The following is a 23,045-nucleotide window of genomic DNA, read 5'->3' as shown; positions in this document are numbered from 1 at the left end:
CTGGAAATCAGACTTCAACACCATTATCGATGCCAACTGTGGACTGTTCCTACTGCAGCACTCTGCGACACGCTAACGAACTTTCTACGAGTAAAATTACATAAAAAAATTACTATGCTTATTACATTAAAGAGTTGTAGGTCGTGCTCCCTGTTTTTCAATTTTTAGCGTTTCGGGAGTAAAACAGACAGACATTCCATGTATATGATGTGTAATTTCGCACTTGACTATGCCGTGCCCTTGTACATTAACGTACAATTCTCTGTTAACTACAATGCACAAATCGTTTCTAGAATGGCGAACATCCCGAAACAGGTAGGTATAATATAGTTTTATTAGAGACGCCATCGCATGTCGGTCACCAACACGGATGTAAAGAATAGATCATGCTATACACTTAACAGTTTTTATTGTCATTTAAGCAACAATGAACTAGGGCTGATCAGAAAGTAACTTCCGATCGGTGGCGAAATGCAAACCACTTTTAAAATCCAATGAAGTTTTTGCACAGATGTGTTGGATGGTGTCTCTAGAATGCCTGTGGGTCGAGGCACGTCTTTATTTTCAATTCAGATCAAGATTCCTAGAAAACAGTGTCTCCCGTCAAGTATGACCGCTACGAGAGAGATTTCGGCTGATGTGTAGCCCATGTAATATAACTGTCATGTTTTCGTTCTTCATGAGAATTCTCGAGTGCACTCTGCAGAGGCAATGAAGATACTGCTCAGCGTTTGATCAACCGAAACACTGCCCTCAATTAGCCCGTTCTGAGTTTCGTCTCTGCTCACGTGAACCGCTAGCTATGAAGACTACATTTTGGCACAGACAGGACAACAAGCTGTAGACGAGCGTAGAGAATTGGAGGAAAGCAAAGGCCGCTGGCTTCTACGATGAGGGTATTGGGAAGTTGGTACAACGCTACGACAAATGCCTAAGTGGGAGCAGCGACTATATGGAGAAGTAACTGTAAGGCGCCGCTAAACATTGCAAATAAATTATTCTTAATTTTCACAATGGTTTCCATGTCGCGACCGATCGGAACTTACTTTGCGAATAGCCCTCGTGTTTCATATTTTCAACTGAACATGATAACAATATTAAACACTGGACACTCTCCTTATGTTCTGTATAATATTTGGGAAATGTTTCCCATTCAGTATTATTTCAACTTTCCGTTTCCGATTTATTGTTGAAACTGCTTTAACTTTTGTTAATGTGTTTATCACCAGACAGACTGATGGGGCAGAAGGGTTCGAAATTAGCTAACTGCTAAATTGTGAAATACAGCGATTATGGCAAAATAAAGCAATAGCAAACGCAGGAAAACTTCTTCCTTCCTATGTGACGTTTTCAACTTAAGCGACAGATCGCAGAATTAGGTCTGTACCCAGGCGGTTTTACGGCAGCAGCGGGTACATGAGAAAGTTATACATGTGGAATATTGACTGTACCAAAATACCATAAATTTCAGAAAAGAAAATTTAATCTCTTAATCACTTACGAATTTTTGTCGTAGTATGCATGTTGATGCCACTGTCAAAGGTTTTAATTACGCCAAACTGTTTCGATGAGCATTGCTAGTGAGACATTTGTCTGTTAATTTTCAATTACAATGTTCTCTCCATCGTGCAATTTCGTAATTGTAACGTATGCTTCTTTTTTCCAATAAGTTAGAGATTTCGCGTAAAGGAAGGTGTCAGGAACCCCTTTAGTGCGAGGTCGCTAAAGACGAATGATGTTCATGACATTCAACGCACCACGTATTGTCTACCATGCAGCCACAATATTGGCTGCTAATGGCAACAGGGGGCGGGACTAAAGTTATCCGGAAGTGAGCTTAGCATGAAGCGACGGAGCATAGTTTCACTGCTTAGTTGGCGAGTAACTCACAACAGTACTAGTGGTGTTGATACAAAGCAGTGCAGTGGCATCGATAAACAAAAGAAACATCACATTATATCTACAACAACAGTTACCGAAGTTGAGATTTCGTCAGAAAGGAACCCAATCAATTTCGCATAAAGACAAAGAAGTGGGAGATTACGTATTAGCGCTTCTGCAAGAAGAGCCAGTGGAATTCGTGGTGTTGTGTAACTCGACTGTGCGGATAATGTCCACGGGAAGTACAATGATGACAATATGTGCTTAACAAGTGAAAGGGATATTAAAACAGGTGCATCATCCTTGTAAGACGTGGAGTCAAAGAACCTGCGTCCAGTGGTACGTAGTAAAGGACCATTGTTGTGCAAGGAGCGGTTACTAAACATAATTATGTTCATGGAAGATCATCAGCGGCATAGCAGATGGTGACCTACTACGCTATGCACAGCAGAGAGCGCGACATAGATCATAGTGATTTCAAGGGAAGCAGTTGATGTTTGTACAACTTCAAACAGTGATACAGAACTGGAAGACGTAATGTAACGAAATTTCAAAAAAAAGTAAACTTGACGATGCACAGCGAAATGCGGAATTTGTAGATGAGATATCCCATCGTTGAGTAAGGAATTTGTTTTCAACTCCGACCAGTCGGGTTTTGAAAAGGAACCCTGAAAGTTAGATGTAACTATAGAATTGTACCATCATAAACTAACCAATGCCTCAACGCATTTGTATACAATTATGCCGAGTGTTACTCTGGATGGTGAATTGACTGGAACGTTATTTATTCTGCTGCGAGAAGTCGCAGGCTCTCCCTCCTACGATTCCTACTTCCGTCACAGTTAGCAAGAGTGGGAAAAAGCGCGTAAGACAACTACAACTATGGAAAGAGCACTGCTTATAGCCAATAGCTGGTGAAAAAACTTGATTTTTCTTGATTCCTCGTTTGCGTATAAAAATTGTACTGCTTTAGAGTAAACTGTCTCTCTTGAAACGTTTATGACAATGCAGTTCATACCACCTGGAACTACTGAACAAAGTCAGCCTCCGGATACAAATTTTTTTCCTTGGGTATAAAACATGCTATATCACTATCTGCAGCTACGCCTTAAAGGATACAAAGTTTTCACAGTAACCTCCATGACAACAGTATCGCGTTCGGTTGGATGCCGTCTCATTTCATCAGTTCTCATCATTCCGTTATACCAATGTGGTTCACAGTGCATACTTTAAGATTGACTAACTAACTGTACGTCTTGCACAATTTGTAACTCCTAAGGAACTTGCCTTCGGTCTTTATGGTGCGAACCTTTATGATCACTTTGGCGCACCGTCCTTCATTCGCTGTCCATGATGGATGTTAATGATTTCTTTTGAATATTTATTGAATATTGATTACGTCTATTTTGTAAAATGCTATACATACAGCGAATGGAAGGTTGATCTGTGGACCTCCCAGACACTGATCTTCTGTCATCCTCCTGATGCACATGGTGAGTCATTAGCCGCTATTATTTTTCCTGTCATAACTCTTAGCACAACACCTTCAAATGAGCCTCTATAGTGACTGATCTTACGACCTCGAACTGAAGAGGTTCCTCCTTATTTCTGTGTTCTAATGAAAGGTAAGATTCTGGTGTAAGTCAAGATCTGACATAAATTTAGATCCTGAAATAAGATGCTCCATTTTACTATATTAGGCTTTCACAGCACCCACCAATTTGCAGGCAGTGGACAGCGCAGTAAGTACTGATTACCCGTAACGTTAGATAATTCAGGTTCCTGTTAATGACAACGAGAACACAATCGTTAAAGCAGCAACAATGCAACGTAACATCCTCACCTACTGCTTTTCTTATAAAAAGTATGTAATATGTAGCTCCTTACGTATACTTACTTACATCCTCCAAATATTTACATATTGCTCGCTTCGAATACAGTTAAAATCTCTCATATTAAATTCTTAGAACACAGTGTCCGTCTCATTTTTACTATTGTTATATCAGAAGTTTTCTGCCAAGTAACATTAAACTGAAAACACCTGGTCTTTTATATTGAGCTTTTTTCCAACCACAATAAAATTTAATGAAATGTTATTACTGGTACCATGAATGCAACATAACGGAAGTCGAATCCGAAACAGTTTCAATATGATGTTCTGTGTCATCTGATAAGCACTGAAACAAATGCACTGCCACACAGTTATCGCACAGTCGTATTAATTTATGTCTCCTTCTCACCTCGACGATGAGATCCCACATCAAAAGTTGTTGCATGCTTTTGCTTTGGTAATTTACGAGAGGTGTTCAATAAATAACGCAACACAATTTTTCTCTAGCCAAATTTGGGTTGAACCTATTTTTTTGTGGGAGATACTTTAATACTCTCGCTTTAGCCTCTATTGTTTCATGATATTCCGAAAAGTGGCAGCGCTATACGTATCCTTAAAAATTATGCCTGAAATGGAGGCACTTTCCCAGCAGAGAGCTGTAATTGGGTCTCTTATGGAAGGAAACTAGAATACTGCAGATATTCATAGCCGCTCTGGAAGCGAAGAAACGAATGGTGACCATTTGGGCGACGCGTCTCTCATCGTAGAAACGCCGCACAAACCTCTGAGGTTTCCTGCGTGCCAATGTGCTGCACACAGCTGAGACTCCTGCGGCGTTGGACCGTGCAGAGACTCTCATTCGAAGTGATAGACGGATGACAGGCGCATCGCCGTTCAAATGGACTTCTCTGTTGGTAGAGCTGACGCAATCGTCGGCCGCTTGAGGTACTCAAAGGTATGTGCCCACAGCGTTCCTCGTCACCTCACAGAAGACCATCAAGAGCAACAAAGCACCATCGGCGCGGAATTGTTTACGCGTTTCGAGGCTCATTGTGACAATTTTTTGTCGAACACAGTCACAGGTGATGAAACATGCATTTATTTCTTCCAGTCGGAAACAAAACGGCAATCCAGGGGGTGGCGCCAGACCACCTGTCCTCTGAAGAAAAAGTTCAAGCCGCACCCTCCGCCGGCAAAGTCATGGAGGCGGTCCTCTGAGACTCCAAGGGAATATTCTGTTTGATGTCCTCCCTCATGATGGAACGATCAACTTGGAATCGTAGTTTGCCATCCTCAGGAAACTGAAGATTCAACTTCAGCGTGTCCGTCCCCAAAAAACTCAAACGAAATTCACTTTCTCCATGACAACGCAAGGCCTCAGACAAGCCTGCTCAACCGAGAGGAGCTCACAAAACTTGTAGGCAGGCTGTTTAGGTTTTTATATTGGTAACGCCACGTAGCGCTCAGTACGAAAATCACTGGCTGTGCTGTGTGCAGTCTGTGGCTGGTTAGCATTCTTGTAATATTCGCTATTGTAGTGTTGGGCAATTGGCTGTTAACAGCGCGTAGCGTTTCGCAGGTGGAGGTGAGCCGCCAGCAGTGGTGGGTGGGGAGATAAATGGCGGAGTTTTGAGAGCGGATGATCTGGACGTGAGTCCATCAGAGACAGTAAATTTGTGAGACTGGATGCCATGAACAGCTATATATATTATTTCTTTTGAACACTATTAAGGTAAATACATTGTCTGTTCTCTATCAAAATATTTCATTTGCCAACCATGCCTATCAGTAGTTAGTGCCTTCAGTTGTTTGAATCTTTTATTTAGCCGGCAGTAGTGGCGGTCGCTGTATTGCAGTAGTTCGAGTAATGAAGATTTTTGTGAGGCAAGTGATTTGTTAAAGGTATAGGTTAATGTTAGTCAGGGCCATTCTTTTGTAGGGATTATTGGAAGTCACATTGCGTTGCGCTAAAAATATTGTGTGTCAGTTTAGTGATGATCAGAATAAGTAAAGAGAGAAACGTCTGAGTACATTCAGTTTTGCTCAGCTGTCTGAAAATCAAATAATGTAAGAGGTTTATCAGCACAGTAATTCATTAATTTTTCTAAGTGCACGTTTCATATGTCGACCTTTAGGCGAGGATAGCACACTGGAATCCTCTGATCTTTTCTTGTTGTTTGTGTAATTAGTGTAACTATTGTTTATCGCTAGCGCGTAATTATAGAGAGAATTTCCTTTGTATGTTGTACAGTACAACAGTTGTGGCATGCATGTAGATTTGCACCAAGTATTTTGCAGGAGCGCTTGCAATTAGCGAGATATTATTTTCAGTTCTATGTTAATGTGTTTTCTTATTTTGCTCTTCAAATTGTGCTTTTCTGTGTTATCGTGTGAAATATTGTGACAATAATGGCGTTTGAAAAACGTAATACTAGGCTTAAAAGTAAACTAAGAAATGACAGTGAAGACGAAAGCAGTGTGTTAGCGCCACCATGTAATGAATTAACTAATATTCAAAGTACTGATTTGGTAACTGTGCATAGGGAAAAGGAGCGGGCTGCAAATAATGGTGTAGACAGTGAAACAATTAGTGAACAGGGAAGCATTATCGATCCATCAGTCGCTAACAGCTCGCCTCAGGAATCCAAAATGACAGGACACAATCTTGCAAATACTGTAGATTCAGGTTTTGCGTCCTCACCGTTTTCTCAAATTACTCAAGACACATTTTCTGCTTTTGAAAATGCGAATATTGCCGGTTAAAAATGCACTGTCGAATAGCACTGACGAACATGTTTCAGACACCAGTGCATTGTTATTACAGTTAATGCAACAAATGGTACAAAGGCTACAAAAGTTAGACACAACGCTTGAACAAAATCAGAAACAAATGGGACAAAATCTTCAAAAGTTAGACACAATGGAACAAAATCTTCGGAAGTTAGACACAATGGAACTAAATCTTCAAAAGTTAGACACCACGCTTGAACAAACACATGAAGATTTAACTACTGAGTTACATGACATTCAATCGAGATGTCAAAAAGTCTGTAATGACGTAAAAACACAAATTTGTGACCATTTTCTACCTATTTTTTCGCGGCATGAAAATGCATTACAGAATCACGAAGCAGCCATAAAAGAACTGCAAACTATTGTTCAAGAAAATCGTGAGACCTTGCGGGCTAAAATTGACTCAGTTGCAACTACCGATTCGGTTACGCTACTTGCAAAAACTCAGGAAAACTTAAAGGACACAGTAGATACTCTGAAAATTGGTTCAGGAAGACACATGGAGGAAATTAGTTCATTATCAGAGACAGTAGACGAACTTTCGGATCAGCTATATAATTTAACTACGAAGGTAGATGATAATCTGAATGCCACAAGTCCGGTAGTCTTTAATGACACAGAAGAGTACGAACAAATTAGGAAATTCAAATAAAATCAAAATCAAATTAATACGCAACATCAAAGAGAAATCTGGGAAGTACAAGATCAGTTGACACAGGTAATGCAAGAATTACGTGTTTCAGAGGACACTCGCGCTCCACTATGGGAAGAGGGACATAGAAATACGGAACAGCTACAAAATAATAACACAGGGCACTTCGAAAATTATGAAAGAAATTGGCAACGTACACCGAATTTTGAGATGGAACCGCCGAAACGAAGTAACAATGACCGATATGCGACTTGCCAACATGATGATTTTGACTATAAGCTGCTTATTACAACACGTAAATTCAAAACATTTAAGAATTTCGGCAACGACATTCATCCACAAGCGTGGCTCCATCAATTCTCTCATTGTTTTCCTCCCAACTGGTCGTTAGAGCACAGATTAGAATTTATGTGTGGCTATTTAGAGAATGAACCAGCTGTAAGAATGCGATCGGTCATTCACGATTGTCACAGTGAAGGAGCATTTTATCATGCCTTCCTCAGAGCATATTGGTCTAAGAGCTACACAAGACCGAGTAAAACACAGCATCGTAATGACGAATCATCTCGAACAATCTGAATTTTCCAGTCTTGTGAAATATTTTGAAGACATGTTGCACAAGAATCAGTGCCTGTTAAACCCATACACTATTTGCTTAATCAAATTTCCTGAACATTTACGACATATTGTTTTGGCAGGAGGTTGCATAGACGACATTGAAGCTTCTCAGGGACTCTTACAAGTATTGGAAATTGACACTGGCAAACGCGGAGCGCGAAAACAGGAGCACAACAATTACAGATCAAATCCATCACAATTCCGCGATGAAAGAAATAATAACTGGACACGACCAGGCTATTCTCACAACGCAAATCGTGACCAAAACAGACACCACCCATATGACATTCGTTAGCAGAGTAGTAGTTACAGAGGAAGATCGGACTTCCGTAGTAATGAGTATGACTGAGATAACCACAGAAACAGACAATATGGGAACCAAAACAATTATTACGAAAGGAGACAGAATAACATCAGACGAAACGGTCCACCGGTCAGTTACGATTCCGGGAGGTATTCTCCACCACATGACCGACAAAAAAGAAACTATGTAAACTACCGACAAAACGACAGACCTGAATTTCATCAGAACTGGCGGGATTTAAACAGGGCAGGTCCCTCCCGACAAGGTGAATTTTTAGAAGTTAGGTCTCCTAATCCTAATAACGACGCGCGTGAACAAGGGGAGAGACAATGACTCGCACCGCAGGCAGCCACGTGCGCCGACTGGCTCAGATAAAAATAACATAGAGGCTAACCCTGAGAAAAATATTAGCATTCCTTACCGATGATAATTGCTTTGAAACTGACACTCTGCGCACTAGGAAGAGCAAAGGTTTACACCATATTTTACACCGTTTATTGAGAGATAATCTGCTTTTTAACTTAGTCTCTGATATAAAATTTTTCACTTTACGTTACTAGTATGCTTTGTCAGACTGAGAAACTGTTAACATGCAACAATGTCTTGAAGTTAACTATCCAGTCTAGAACCTAGGGAACATACTTAGACAGTATTTAGGAATACGTTGTTATAGTGAACAGGCGACACAGTGTTATTGTGTTTGTACATTCTTGCTTGTTAGTTGCACGATCACGTAACGACTATAAGGCTCACATACTTAGAACATATACTGCTAATGAGAATTTAATGCAACATTTTGGTTTACTTTAAAAGACATTCTTTATTTGAAGTACTTTCTGTGAGGTTAAAGATGACTTAGTATTTGGTTTCTTTGACAGCTACACCATTATATGACTATGCTACTAATGTGTGAGACAATTTAAATTGTTGCTTTTTCGGTGTACCTGCTTTATATCTGCACAGTTTTTCTGCATTATTCTCGAAAGTAAAACATGTTTTAGTAGTAACTTTTGTGGTATAGCTAGAATGAGACAGCCTTTTCCGTAGTACAACAATACGTTACAGCACAGTACTTTATTCATCACGGCAATAAGCGTAATAACTAAGATATCTATACGCAAAGCATTTCACTTTTGTTTATGATGAGGTGAGTATATTGACTTCGGCAGAACTTTGCTTACAGAGGACGATAACTACGACACTTACACAGAATTATCTTCCGGCAAGACGCACGTTTAGCGCTACAGGACACGCATTTGAGTGATTAATATTGTACGTTAAACATTTATTTATAAATATTTTTGAATCACAAAGATACAAAGAAAGTTTTTTGGTGATACATTTCATTCAATTGCTGTAATCTGTAACACCTGAGGGTATAATTGCGTTAATCCTCAGGGGGGTACACGCTTACTTTGTGTCCCATGTGTGTAGCAAACACAAGGAGGTACCTAGCTAATATGGTATTTATTATACAACTTTACACTTTGGTACCATATTTCTCTAACACATAAATTACACAGCTATCTGATCATTTAACTGAGAGAGACAAACATTTTTCTTACTACATCAGTGACACATCTTTACGCAATTACACAGCTGGATAACTTCACACTTATGAAATTGTATTTCGTCTGTACTTTGTGAACTGTTCATATTTTTTCGGAACCACTGTGATACTATGAGAGTTTTGAATGATGTATTCGGTATGGGATCATGATTTTTAAAGTATGTTTCAGGCAGATGACATTATTTAAATGAGCAGAGAATTTTTTTTAGGCTTTGAAATTATTGGAGGAGGCTACGATTTTTGAGATTTGACTGAGGTGTTATGATGTTATAATTACAATGACGATGTGTATTATGCTGTTGAGGTATGTTTACAATCAATAAGATGATGCTACTGTATATGAGGAACGTGATTACAACATAAGTATATGTATAATGAATAGAAGTTAGAGACTCTGGTTTGTGAGAAAGGATGTTGGAAATCAAGAATCGTACTTTAAGAGTTATGAGTTGCTTATCCATGTGTGAATCTATCATAACACTGCTATTCATGAGATTTCGTTTCTACACATTTCTGCTGTAACTTTTCGACCTGTGAAGTTTTTTTATATGAAACTGTCACTGTAGCGCAAACAGCTGTCGCAAATATTTCGGTAAGAAAGCTAAGTGACCTTGACGTAATGCATTATAGGCGCCAAGCTATGCGACAGTCACCTGAAAAAAAAAAAGCCGTGCTATTCAGAGGCACAACAAAAAAACAGGAGAGGCCACTAACCTCGCTATTGACATTCCTTTGTAGAAAGCATCACAAATACGACACGCTTAAACTTGAAAACATGATTACACTGTGGAGCTCTTAATTTACGATATTTACTAAAATGCCTAATGAAATGATGAGAAACATCTTACATCTACTGTCTTTCTAGCTGAGAGATTTTTTTACTGACTTTGGAGACGCCACTTGCCTAGTGAAGGACGTTTCATGCCTTGCTCTATATAGGCTATATATATTTGCTCATTTCGTTTAATATCTAGTTTCAAGCTGCACTGCAGCATTGGTTAAAATAAAATTTAATAGATGTACTAATACGGATATTTTATGCCTACAGATCCAGTAAATACTAATTTTATGATCTACTTCAAAATAAAAAAAAGAAACTGAAATAGGCATTTCCCTTCACAAGAAATTGCATAAATAATTTTTTTACGATTTGGTAACTTGTCTGCTAAAGTAAGTTATCGTGATGCATCACTCTAGTGCTAAGGTGTGAAATGGGTATTTAACATGGCCATTTTTACTGTAATATTTTTTCTGCTTGAGATTTGTCATGTTTAGGTATAAGTTGTAGCGTTTGCTGCTGTTGTTTGCCAGGCATAGTTCTAGTGAATTTTACATTGTACTAAGCAAGTTTTACTACTGATTTATTTTTCATTTTGCTGCACATTGGCTCATATTAGTGATAACGTTGCATTTGCTTTGCTAATTTATATTTATTTCTGCTTGCTTTGCCAATTTGCATTTTTTGTTAATGGTTTTGTGCTGGTGCATTTCCTCGTCCCTTAGTATATATATCAAAGCTCAGTAAATTTAAGTTAGCTTAAGAGGGGGTAGGCTATATAAGACAATGAGTAGTGATGAATTGGAAGAAATGCATTGACAAGGTATTAAAAAAAATGAAATAAGAGGAAAGATCTATGGAATGAAGTTTTGGGTTGGACTGCAGTACCAAATGTTACTCTGAAAAGAAACCCTCTCCTTTCCTTTTGTACTATTCTGATATGTGTTTGTGTACCCTTGAACATTTGTGTTCTTCTTGTCTCTGTGTACTGTTTCATAGAATTTTTGCTCTTCTACTACTACGCTACATTCACTATGATGAGGAATGCTGTTATCCTCAAATATAATTATCATTTATATATGTTTTTATATTGGTAACGCCACGTAGCGCTCTGTATGAAACTCACTGGCTGTGCTGTGTGCAGTCTGTGGCTGGTTAGCATTGTTGTAATATTTGCTATTGTAGTGTTGGGCAGTTGGCTGTTAACAGCGCGTAGCGTTGCACAGTTGGAGGTGAGCCGCCAGCAGTGGTGGATGTGGAGAGAGAAATGGTGAAGTTTTGAGACCGGATGATATGGACGAGTGTCCATCAGAGACAGTAAATTTGTGAGACTGGATGCCATGAACTGCTACATACACTATGACTTTTGAACACTATTAAGGTAAATACATTGTTTGTTCTCCATCAAAATCTTTCATTTGCTAACTATGCCTATCAGTAGTTAGTGCCTTCAGTAGTTTCAATCTTTTATTTAGCTGACAGTAGTGACGCTCGCTGTATTGCAGTAGTTCGAGTAACGAATATTTTTGTGAGGTAAGTGATTTGATAAAGGTATAGGTTAATGTTAGTCAGGGCCATTCTTTTGTAGGGATTATTGAAAGTCAGATTGTGTTGCGCTAAAAATATTGTGTGTCAGTTTAGTGATGATCAGAATAAGTAAAGAGAGAAATGTCTCAGTACATTCAATTTGCTCAGCTGTTTGAAAATCAAATAATGTAAGAGATTTATCAGCACAGTAATTCATTAATTTTTCTAAGGGGTTGATTCAAACTTACCTGGACAGTTCTTACTAATTCAACCCTACAACCTGTGTGTCGCATCCTCCAACTTCCATATGTTTGCCCATTAAATGATGCATCGTATGGGATGCAGGAAGTGGATGATGGGAAAGTTGCTGATGCAGCAAGACCCTCGGTCCTGCTTACATGGCAGACACTTTATCCATCTGAGGCACAGGGGACACAGAGGAAGGTGCGACTGCAGGGATTTACCTCTGGCACGCCTCCCGTGAGACCCACATCCTCAACTTATTGTACCGCCCTATATTCATAGTGTCCCTGCCCATTATACTCATTACTCGCGGCTTTTTTGCCGATTCCCGTAAGAGTTCGGGAACTGTTTGTGCATCCGCACAGAAGAAGATGGCCGGCCGGTGTAGCCGTGCGGTTAAAGGTGCTTCAGTCTGGAACCGCGTGACCGCTACGGTCGCAGGTTCGAATCCTGCTTCGGGCATGGATGTGTGTGATGTCCTTAGGTTAGTTACGTTTAATTAGTTCTAAGTACTAGGCGACTGATGACCTCAGAAGTTAAGTCGCATAGTGCTCAGAGCCATTTGAACCATTTAGAAGAAGATGGTCAAACTGTCGGTGAGCCTTAACTATATACATACACACACACACACACACAGACACATTTATATATATATATATATATATATATGGTAACTGTTCTTTCGGACATGTCTTGAAGAATAGAGACTATCGGTGACCATGCAGCATGTTAGAGTGAAATTACAATCAAATGAATAACCCTAGTTGCAGGAGCACTATCAATACAGTGTGGGACAATCAGTTGGGAAGTTGGGTCTCACAGGAGGCGTGTCAGAGACAAATCCCTGCAGTCGCACTGTGCTCTGTGTCCTCGGTAGCTGACATTAATGGCCGTCCGCCATGTAAGCAGGAGATCCAGGGCTCGAGTCCCGGTCGGGGCACACATTTACAACTGTCCCTGTTGACTTTCTCGAGTCCCGGTCTGGGCACACGTTTTCAACTGTCCCTGTTGACCTATAACAACGCCTGTATACAGCTAGGGGTTTCCATTTCATTGTCATTTCACATTTTTTTATACTCAGGCCATGGGGAATGATAGCACTTAAAATGTAAGTACAGTCGTGCTCAAAAGTATCCGAACGACCTGAATTGCATTTCGCCTGATTCGCATGCAACCAGCATAGAGAAGCTGTCTAGCACGTCCTCTAATTGCCCCTTGGTACAGTCGTTTGACTATTGAAAATGGTTCCAACAAGTTTCCACTTGAAAACACTGCTCTGTATCTCAATAACTCAAGATGTAAAGTTACAGCACGATACTAGAAAAATCAGGGAACACCTTATCACAGATAAAACTGTCATTAAGGCTTGTAAGCTCACATTTATTGGAATAAATGTCATACCTGAAATGTTACCCCTCCCACTATTACGTCAGATAGGTAACGCACGTAGTAAGTTCGTCGTATTCAAGATTTCCTCTTCAAAGTAACATATCGTCCTTCTTATTTAACACAAAATTAGCTTAAAAATTTAAGTTATTCACGAGCAGGTAGGTGAGGATATGTATGAACTTCAAATGCCACGACGAACCGTCTCGTTTTGCATATGGATTCAAACCCAGGTCATGCAGACTAAGAAAAGATTTCGTGACTGACGGAAACTAACAGTCATTCCTGACTAGGCTTACAGAGAGTGATATACCTCGATTTTAGAGAGTATCAATTAGCAAATATCAATTTTTTAATACATAATGTAAACATTTTTCACGGACTCGAATTCCTACCCAGCAACTATTGTCCTTGTTAACGAACTACGAGAGATGTTAAATATTGCTTGTTCACAAGTAATTTACTTGAAATACCTTGAGGAAAAGCTTTGTGTTGGATAGGGATTCGAACCCAGAACCTAATCGGATTGTTATCGAAGCATAATCAACTGTGACGTATCAGTTTTCCAGACAGTAGGTAGATGTTTTAACTGAAATGACGAGACGAAACATTAATGTTTTCCTTCCCAGGACACCAACCTGGCACCTATCGCTGTTATATTTCAGAGAAAACGAAAGTTAAATATGGGTTTCTTACACGAGCAGCGACATGTGAGCATGTTTTAACTAGAATTAATGTGAAGAAGAGTTGAGTGCTGACTGGGAATCGAACCCCACACACATTGTTGTAGATTACCCACACAGAGACGTCAGCCACCGAATTTTTCTCCGCAAGCAGCTCGGAATAACATCCATGAACTTACAGTGATCTCTCAAACAGTTTTGTATCTCACTGGGAGTCAATAACGTCAAATTTCGTTAGTGTTGACAGCGAACGAAAATGGATTAAAAATAAAAATTTTTATCCATCAGCAGATAAGTGTTCCCATGCCAGAGCTTGATAAGACATAATGAAAACTTCAGTGCCAGGCCAGGATTCGAACCCATTCACGCGCAATATGTGGAGATGTTGAGGAATCTGCAGTTTTGAACAAACAACAAATAGTAGTCGAGCTGTATTGTCACTAAGGGATCAAATTCCTCGTTAAGTGCGGTCTGTGTTGCATTCCAAGTTCAGAACCAATTTCATCGACATACAGAAGCTCAAATAAAAGATGGCATAAGTGTCCTGTGACCCTACATAGCGTATGTTTCGTCACTAGCAATAAATAACTAATATAAGAAAGGTTACTGGTGACAGAGTTCCTACATTTCGCCACTCCTGACTTTATTGTGAATCAACCTAACGTCTACTTGTTAGAGAAGTAATATCATGTTTAATGTAATTATCAGACCTCAATGCCATTACGCCTTCTTCACCTGGCGTAGCCATAAGAGCATAGAATGTGTCTCTTCCTATTAAAAACCATGGGCAGAAATTAGATTCGAAGCCAAACCATCAGCATAGCAACCTATCATCACTCCAACAGACCACCAAACGCTCTACAGTGAAACACACTGTTGTATCATAACACCGTTGTGGCACACCCGATGAGAAATCCAGATGCACAGGCTACCTGTAGTGGTTTGCAGCATGTTCCGTACATTCATTTACTTGGTTGACCGAATCACCATGAAGTAGCTGTCTCGGCTACCCAGTGCGACTCTACTTGGTAATTACCGAAATAAAATCACGTGACTGCCACTTCCACTTATTTGCCAACAGTGGAGGATGCAGAAATTTTGATAGGAACTGTTCCTTTCCATTTGAGCTACTCTATTGCGCTGTCTGTTTGTTGAAAAACATCGTACAGTGCAAAAGAAAAGCTGTAACCGTCTGTCTCTTAGAAGTCTAGATCCGGCCATACGAATTATCTCACAGCACTGTGAAATGCCTAAGTTCTGGAGGAACTGTTGTTGACTTCTGGAGCTCCTGTACGTACGTGATAGGTAGTAGCGTAATGTTAAGCGTCACGCACCGTGGATAAGACGTCTCGAGTTCTATTAAATTCGCTGCTACATTTTTTTAACGCTATTCTGCTGTCTGGTGAAGTTACCAATTTAATGGAACTTTGAACATAATTACCTTCATTCCTCAACCCAAAATATCCCCATGTGGAAAAAGGGCTAACTTCTGCGACATTTTGTTCTTTTCAGGTTTAATAGACGACCAGGCAGCAGATGCATCTCGAAACTTTTGTATTACCTATGGGGTGAGCGCATCGTGCCAAAATAGAAAAGTATTTTCTACATTAGCTGGCGTCTGGTAGTGGCATTTTATTCTTCTGCAAACCTTGTTTGACGGCCTAACCTCAGTACAAGTTTTCTACATGGATGTAATCAATAAACTGCTTGTGCATTATCAGACGTTTATAGTTAACATCAGAGAACTTGCATATATCGTTGACGATTAATTTCTCTCTTATGTTTAGTATGGGTTTAACAACACCAAAAGAAACCTTACGAGAATTGTGCACTGTATTATAAGAAATGAAATAAAACTACCCACGATAGCCTTAAGACGAAAGTCTGTTTTAATAAAACTGAGTATCAGTACACAAGCGTGCCTCTATCAGCACGAATTAGTAAAATACTACTCACTTAGATTTCGATTGGGTCTGTGTTTAATTGGTATGCTCTTTCATACTCAACAGGTATGCAAATGTGACATTTCATACATAAAGTTATGTATTTCTAGAAACCAAAAATTTGCTAGTCAGCAGCGGAATGAGGCATCACCTGTTGTGCAGCATTGTAAGTTTTTCACCATTGCACTATGAACTGAAAGTATTTTCTTGCGATTTCCTTATCGATGTTTGATCTGACGGCTTGTAGCTCTTTCAGAGAAGGGATGAAAACTTTACATTCCACGAGACTGGAACCTCGAACCATAACAGACGCTTCTTCCCAGCTCAACACGTCAGCACACAGCTAGCGAAGAGCTATGAGTTGTGCTTTCCTCTTACGAGGGCATAGCGGGTAGAGCTCGTAAACTCTAATTAAAGGACGAGATTACTTGCGGTTTGCACTTGCAACGGCTCTCCTGGGCTGGAAACCGTAAATTTACAATCTTTTGTTACACCTCAAGCGATAATAAGTCATATTATTCAATGGAAATGACAGGAAATATCATGTGAACTTTGAGGCTTACTTCCGCGCACACTAGGAAGTAACTCGTCGATCACAGAGTTGCTAAACATACCTTACCTTGTTGCCAAATCTCAGTTACAGTACCAGAAGGAAGAAGACGAACCGAGGTATCCTGCAGCGGTCTGGGAAGTGGTCATAGCTGGCGTCTCAAAGACGCGGTTGCTACAGCGTGGAATACGTAATGCGTCTGATTCGCATTTCTGTAACTAGGTTTAGGGAATGGAGCGTAGTTATAATGCTCAGAACTGTCTGCAAACTAAGCATCATAAACAGTAACTCTCGCAGTTGTTTTCATATTTCTTTCGTAACTGTACTCAAAACTAAGAAACTCATTCACGGACGTTTTCGTGCCTCGCCGATAGTCGAGCACATCAAACAAATAAAAAAAAAAGAATGTGTGTGTGTTTGTGATAGAGAAAGAGAGAGTGAAGAGGGAGAGAGAGAGATAGAGAGAGACAGAGACAGAGAGAGAGAGATACAGAGAAGTAAAAGTGAAAAGGGATGAGATAGAGGGAAAAAAATTGTTGCAAGGAAATTGACTACCGCTATGAAAAGAAATCTTTCATTAAGATGACACGTTCCACATCATTACGAAATGTCGTATTCATGATCTATGGATCAAGTATTAATCTAAGCTAATATAATCATATCAAATTGCTGTCTAGCCATGAACAGTAATGAATTACCGAGATTTTCGCCTGTATCAGTAACCAAAAGTAAACTTCCAAATAAAAGACGACAGTTTCTGTAATAAACCGGGACTCCTATCAAGACCCTTTCATCCCTGTTAACTAACCACGAAAGATGTCTGATATGCCTCCATTCAGAAGTTACAAAGTGTGTATGCATTTAAAGACGAATCACATTATGTGAAGTTCTGTGACAGAGATACGAAACCAACACGTAATCGGATTGTTAACTAAGGAAAATCAAATGTTATGTATCGGTTTTTCTTACCAGCTGTTAAGTGTTTGAATCTAAAATAAGGATACAAATTGTTGTGCCTGAGCGTCAATCGAAGCGCACTCCAATCGTTCTTCTTTATCGTCTCCAATATAGCTTAAATATCAATTGCTTACTCACCAACAGTAAGATTTGTGCGTGTTTGACCAGAAATTGTTGGCAACACATGAACAGATTTTAAAAATGCACGTTAATTTTCACTAGCATGCCGGTGTACACGTGATATTACTTGAAATGATATAATGAATATTTTTGTACTGGACGCACATACCTACCTTTGGAGGAGACCTAGAGAAGATTGCAGTCTTGGAAATAGGAACGAAATGATTAAACCATCCTGTTGCGAGAGAGTCAGATCCTCGAAAGACGAGATACGAGTTCGAATCATAGCCCAGAACCAAATTTTTCACGCCTATAGTTCAATCAAGTACAAGTAAAATAAGAGCCCATTTCCTTTACATGGCTATCGGTTCATGAAATAATATAAAATTTTCTAATGTAAGTAAGTTTACTGGCGACAGTATTTCTGTTTACCATGAACTCCACCTATGTCATTTCCCGAAGTAAAGCGGCTTCGTCCAGTTGAGAATGAAGGAACGTGATGATTAATGCGGATTCTGGATTATAACGTCTTTCTCTTGAGGTTATCAGAGGTAAAGTAAATCTGTTTGTGCCTCTTATAAGTAAATGCCTGAACCCACGAATTGCACTTGTGACAGTTCGTTCCACCAGACCATTGTGGCCACATTTTCCAGCCCGAGGAGTGTGCTGTAACGGATGATGTGCATAGCTTACAAAATTAGTGACGGTGGAAAAAAATGTGAGTCTATGAAATGGTTAAGTAGAACAAGCATCTGGCGCGGAGATTATGCTACTCTCACGCCAACAGGATGTAAATACTCTTCTAGGCACCTTACCCTCAATGTGAAGCCATTTTGAAATTTTCACTAATTAAGGAAACTTCTTTGTCAGAGAAAATCCACTATGAAGTGTGAAGTTACCGGATAATTCGATTATTACTGTCATTATTACTATCATTTTCTTCATACCGCTGCTGGAATACAAGGGCTTGAAGATCGTTTAAAACCCTTTCGTCATTATAGACGTAGTTGCCCAAGAGCAGGTCCTATCCCCGTCTACGGAATCTTTTTCGTGTTAATATCAAACATCGGCAATTACTTGTAGATGACATTAAAACTAAAATTATTGATGAAGACGTTACTTGATAGCAAAACGCGATGCCTTTTTTCATTTACTTACGCCTAGAAATTGCTGCTGAATACTGCCTAACCAAAAGCCAAGGGATCTTCCTGCATTCCGATATACGTCGCTGTCAGTTCTTCCATATGATTTGGGTGACGTGACTTGTTTCAAATTGTGTATGACAGAGAATGTTTTAGAAAATCATTAGTTTTCCTTTAGAATAAACAGAAAGGTTTTCGTTCAAAGCTATCCAAGTTGAGAATTTTCGCAATATTAGTTCAAATTTGATATTCGCTTCTGTAATGTAGGAAAGTATTTGACAGTTGCAAAACCCTCATCCGACTCATTGTCCTTACACTTAATCGTTGAACATAAATTCTAGCTCAGAGTGCCACCAGTTTAAGTAACCTAATGTAGCGAAGACTGTTTGCCAGTGCTCTTTCTCACCGGAAAATATGCAATTCAATCATTGTGTTCCATAAGTACACTGTAACAGTAATTTCTGTGTGTATGGATGCGGATTGTATATTTTAGTGGTGCTCTCTCATCCACGTCTGTATGCAATATGCCTGATCTAAACGGGCCATTTATCATTACAGGTCCTGGGCGGTGCAACATTATAATGACAACAGTAATGTGCTTATACTGACAACCTCACTGTTTGGGCTAATTGATTTTGTACTCATTTAAATAAAACAACATGACCTTCCAGTGGGAGACATTTCGTCCCCCTTTTCCTTCTGTGAAATTTGTCACTAAGCTTCTTGCCTTCCAACCAGCGAAATGCGGCAGAGTACGGCCAGTGAACGATTCACAAACCACGATATAGTGCCGTTAAGACGATTTCTTTCAACATTGGCGTAGCTGAAGGAATTTAGTTTCTTCTTAAATCGTCTTATGCAGCAACGTTCACAGATATCTCAAATAGGAAAAGCTCTTTATCCAGGTACGAAGGTTGAAAAACAAACTTCCCACAGTTTGTGTCAGGTTGATCTTTTCGTCTGGTCGCACTGCATAAGTACTTTGTCTAAGAGGTATCACAAGTAGTGTTGCTGTGGCTGTTTGAATCATTGGTTGAAAACGAGTTTAACACCAGTGGGTGCAGCACTGCTAAATACTCAGAATGATTATCAACCGAAGTCTGAGTTCATCCACAACTGAGGTGTATTTATAATACTGAAGCTAGACTGTGTATGATTGTCTACCTTGAGTGGGCATTGGAAGGCGTTGATATAAACGTATACAATACAATGAATACTTTGAACGCTATTCGTAACGCTGCTCTCATAAACTAAATTTGTTTCTTTTAATTCTTCTGGCTCTCAAGTGTGAAATATGTGTTGTAGAGACAGTCTTAGAGAACAAAAATGACCGCCGAATCTTTCACGTAAGCTGGACAATACAGTCGTGCTCCCCTCAGAATTCTATGTCCAGCAGTATGCTTGATCTGTCAACATTTTTGACTGCCACACTTCCCAGAGGAACTCTTGACTACAGTCTGAGTACACCACTCTTGTCTACGACCCTAGTCTTGAGGTAAAAAGCGAGAGTAGCTAATACAACGTCTGGTAACCAAAAGCACACGTCAACAAAGTTATTATCGCCCCTTTGCCCTCGGTGCTGAAGTTATGAGTATAATTCAAGCGAATCTACAACGTATTTTGCTTTTTGTCACATTGGTAATAACAGTTTAGTTCAGCAATAATTTAGCGAGAGATTTCTTCGCTGACCATCTGCTTCTGAACACCGCATGCGTCTGAGTGGTCTTTGACCCGTTTGCTACCGGCGGGGGCTGAAGCACTGCGCTGCGTCACCTTCTGCCGACAACGTCTGCTCCAAGCCTCACTCTCGACCGTGTAAAATTATTTAATGTTGTTGAGTGGTTACTCAGATAATCTGTCTACGATTTGTGTTTCACACTCGATAGCAATGGCGGCATAAAACCGTTTTTATTTGATGAGTATTTTATTACTCTAGTATGCAATACATCAAAGTGGCACAGAATTAGTTTCATTGTTTCTTACCCAGTGTGCTATAATTAAAGCGTCACACTCAGTTATTTTTCCTTTCACAGGAGAGTCTTCAAATAATATACTTTTATCATGGATTCATATGTGTTAGTCAAGGCACAAAGATGTGAAACATTGTGTCAATACCTTTCAGAACCTGCTCTGTAGTTACTAGGGCAAATTGCTTGTTTTGAGGTCCATACATTATATAATGGACATATTTAAAATATTCAGTTGGATTTAAGGCGACCAAATTGCCCGTATTTGAAGCTACCCAGAGAAAAAGTAAGTTGCTAGAACCGCTGTTAGCAAATGCCTGCATAGAGCTCCTAATTGCTACTGTGGAAATTTAGCATAGAGGCCCTGTAGAAACCAAGGGGTTCCTTCCCTTCATACTTATCACCCTGGCACGTGAGTCTTAAGTGAAGAACAATATTGAATTTCGTATCGTTGACGGTCGATTAATATTTCTTCAGAGACGCTTGTATTGTGAAGCAGCTTGGCAGTCAGAAAGACGAGATCTATGACCATTAACACTACTGAGTTGAGCTACCAAAAGGATTTGATGTGTAAAGGTTTTCTGCTGATTTCGTTACAGAATTTTTTCTGGATATTCGTAGCCCCAGAAAATAAATCAGAGAAAAAGCTTGCACGTGCTGGCCCCTACCACAATTAGAACTGATGACTCATTGAGCTGTTGCGACACGAGACATGGGCGGTATCACGGGGCTATGGACACACTGCTGCCAGCACGCCACTCTCATCATGGTCTTGGTCGCTCAGCCTCATAATGCATCGTGAAAGGTAATAAAAGTTGTCTCTTGTGAAGAACAGCATTTCTTTAGCTAAATAATTGAATTTTCTGTCTCAGTGTCTTAGATTACATGTGGATTATATAGTATGAATCATTCAAATGGAAACGGAATATCAAGTAAATTTAGCAAGTCAATTCAGTACCACACGCGGAAGCGATTGCACTGTCACAGTGTAGCCAAATGTTTGTGACGATGTTGCCAGTTCTCAGCTGTGCTAGGAAGAGCTTTGTAGCGTTATGGGACGAGAATCCCGTTCACGTGTCATAGGAGAATATGGAGAGGAGGTGCGGGGTTCTGTTAATATGCAACGTTTTCTCCTACCAGTAGTGTCAAACAATCAGGTCTGTAATCTTCCATCACGGTTACAGTTTCCCACAAAATATATACGAATAAAACAATTACCTTGTTACTTTGTGACAAAAGTTTATTTCAGTACAATAGAAAGTCTTTGGAAATCATCTTAGTCCACCTGTCACGAAAAGTAAGATAACAAACACTTTGCACCTCGAAATCCATTGCATCTATGTGCAGTCTTGTGATCATACAAGTAGAATTTCATGAATAGCACGAGAATGTAGAAAAATGTTGGGCGGATGGAAGCTATAAGAAACACAGTTAACTGATTATTCTGTACCACATAATAATCAATTCAATTGAAAATTCAGAAGAGAAGAAACTAAAAATGCAGAAACTAAAGTGCAGATGAGGGCACTGTGCAGACCTGCGCTTTTTCGTCTTCAGATCTATACAAATAATGTATACTGACCAGCGTATTCATTGCTTTCGTAATGTTTCCCTCTTGTTTAGTCTTCTAGTGATGAACTGGATCCACACCCATGAGTCTGATTGTTTCTTTGTATCCTTCCATCTACTATCTTTGTGTGTTATTGTTCGGTGTTCAAAGAGCAAAATATTATGCCTGCTCCCACAAGGTATTAAAACGAAGTCGCAAGAAGGCTGACGAATTATAATCAAAATGCAGTAAGACGCCAATTTGTTTGTCGTCATGGTGTTAAGTCGACAGAAATAGTTGGGTGTTATTGCCTGCATCACCGGCATCCCGTTGTCGTCTTCTCTTATTCTGATTTTCGTATTACCCTGAACACAAGACGCCGAGATAAATGTGTATATTCTCCGTGACGAAACATCCCACATTCCATTCATCCTGATCTACTCTTTGTGTGCATCGGCAGCAATGAGTGATAGGGAAGCTACTGTGAGACGTATAACAGTGAAAATGGTAGTGATAACAAATCAGTAATCAAGGATGTTTACTGCAGTACA

This window comes from Schistocerca americana, chromosome 3 (assembly GCF_021461395.2).
Source record: "Schistocerca americana isolate TAMUIC-IGC-003095 chromosome 3, iqSchAmer2.1, whole genome shotgun sequence".
Lineage (NCBI taxonomy): Eukaryota > Metazoa > Arthropoda > Insecta > Orthoptera > Acrididae > Schistocerca > Schistocerca americana.
Note: the sequence above shows the minus strand (reverse complement) of the source record.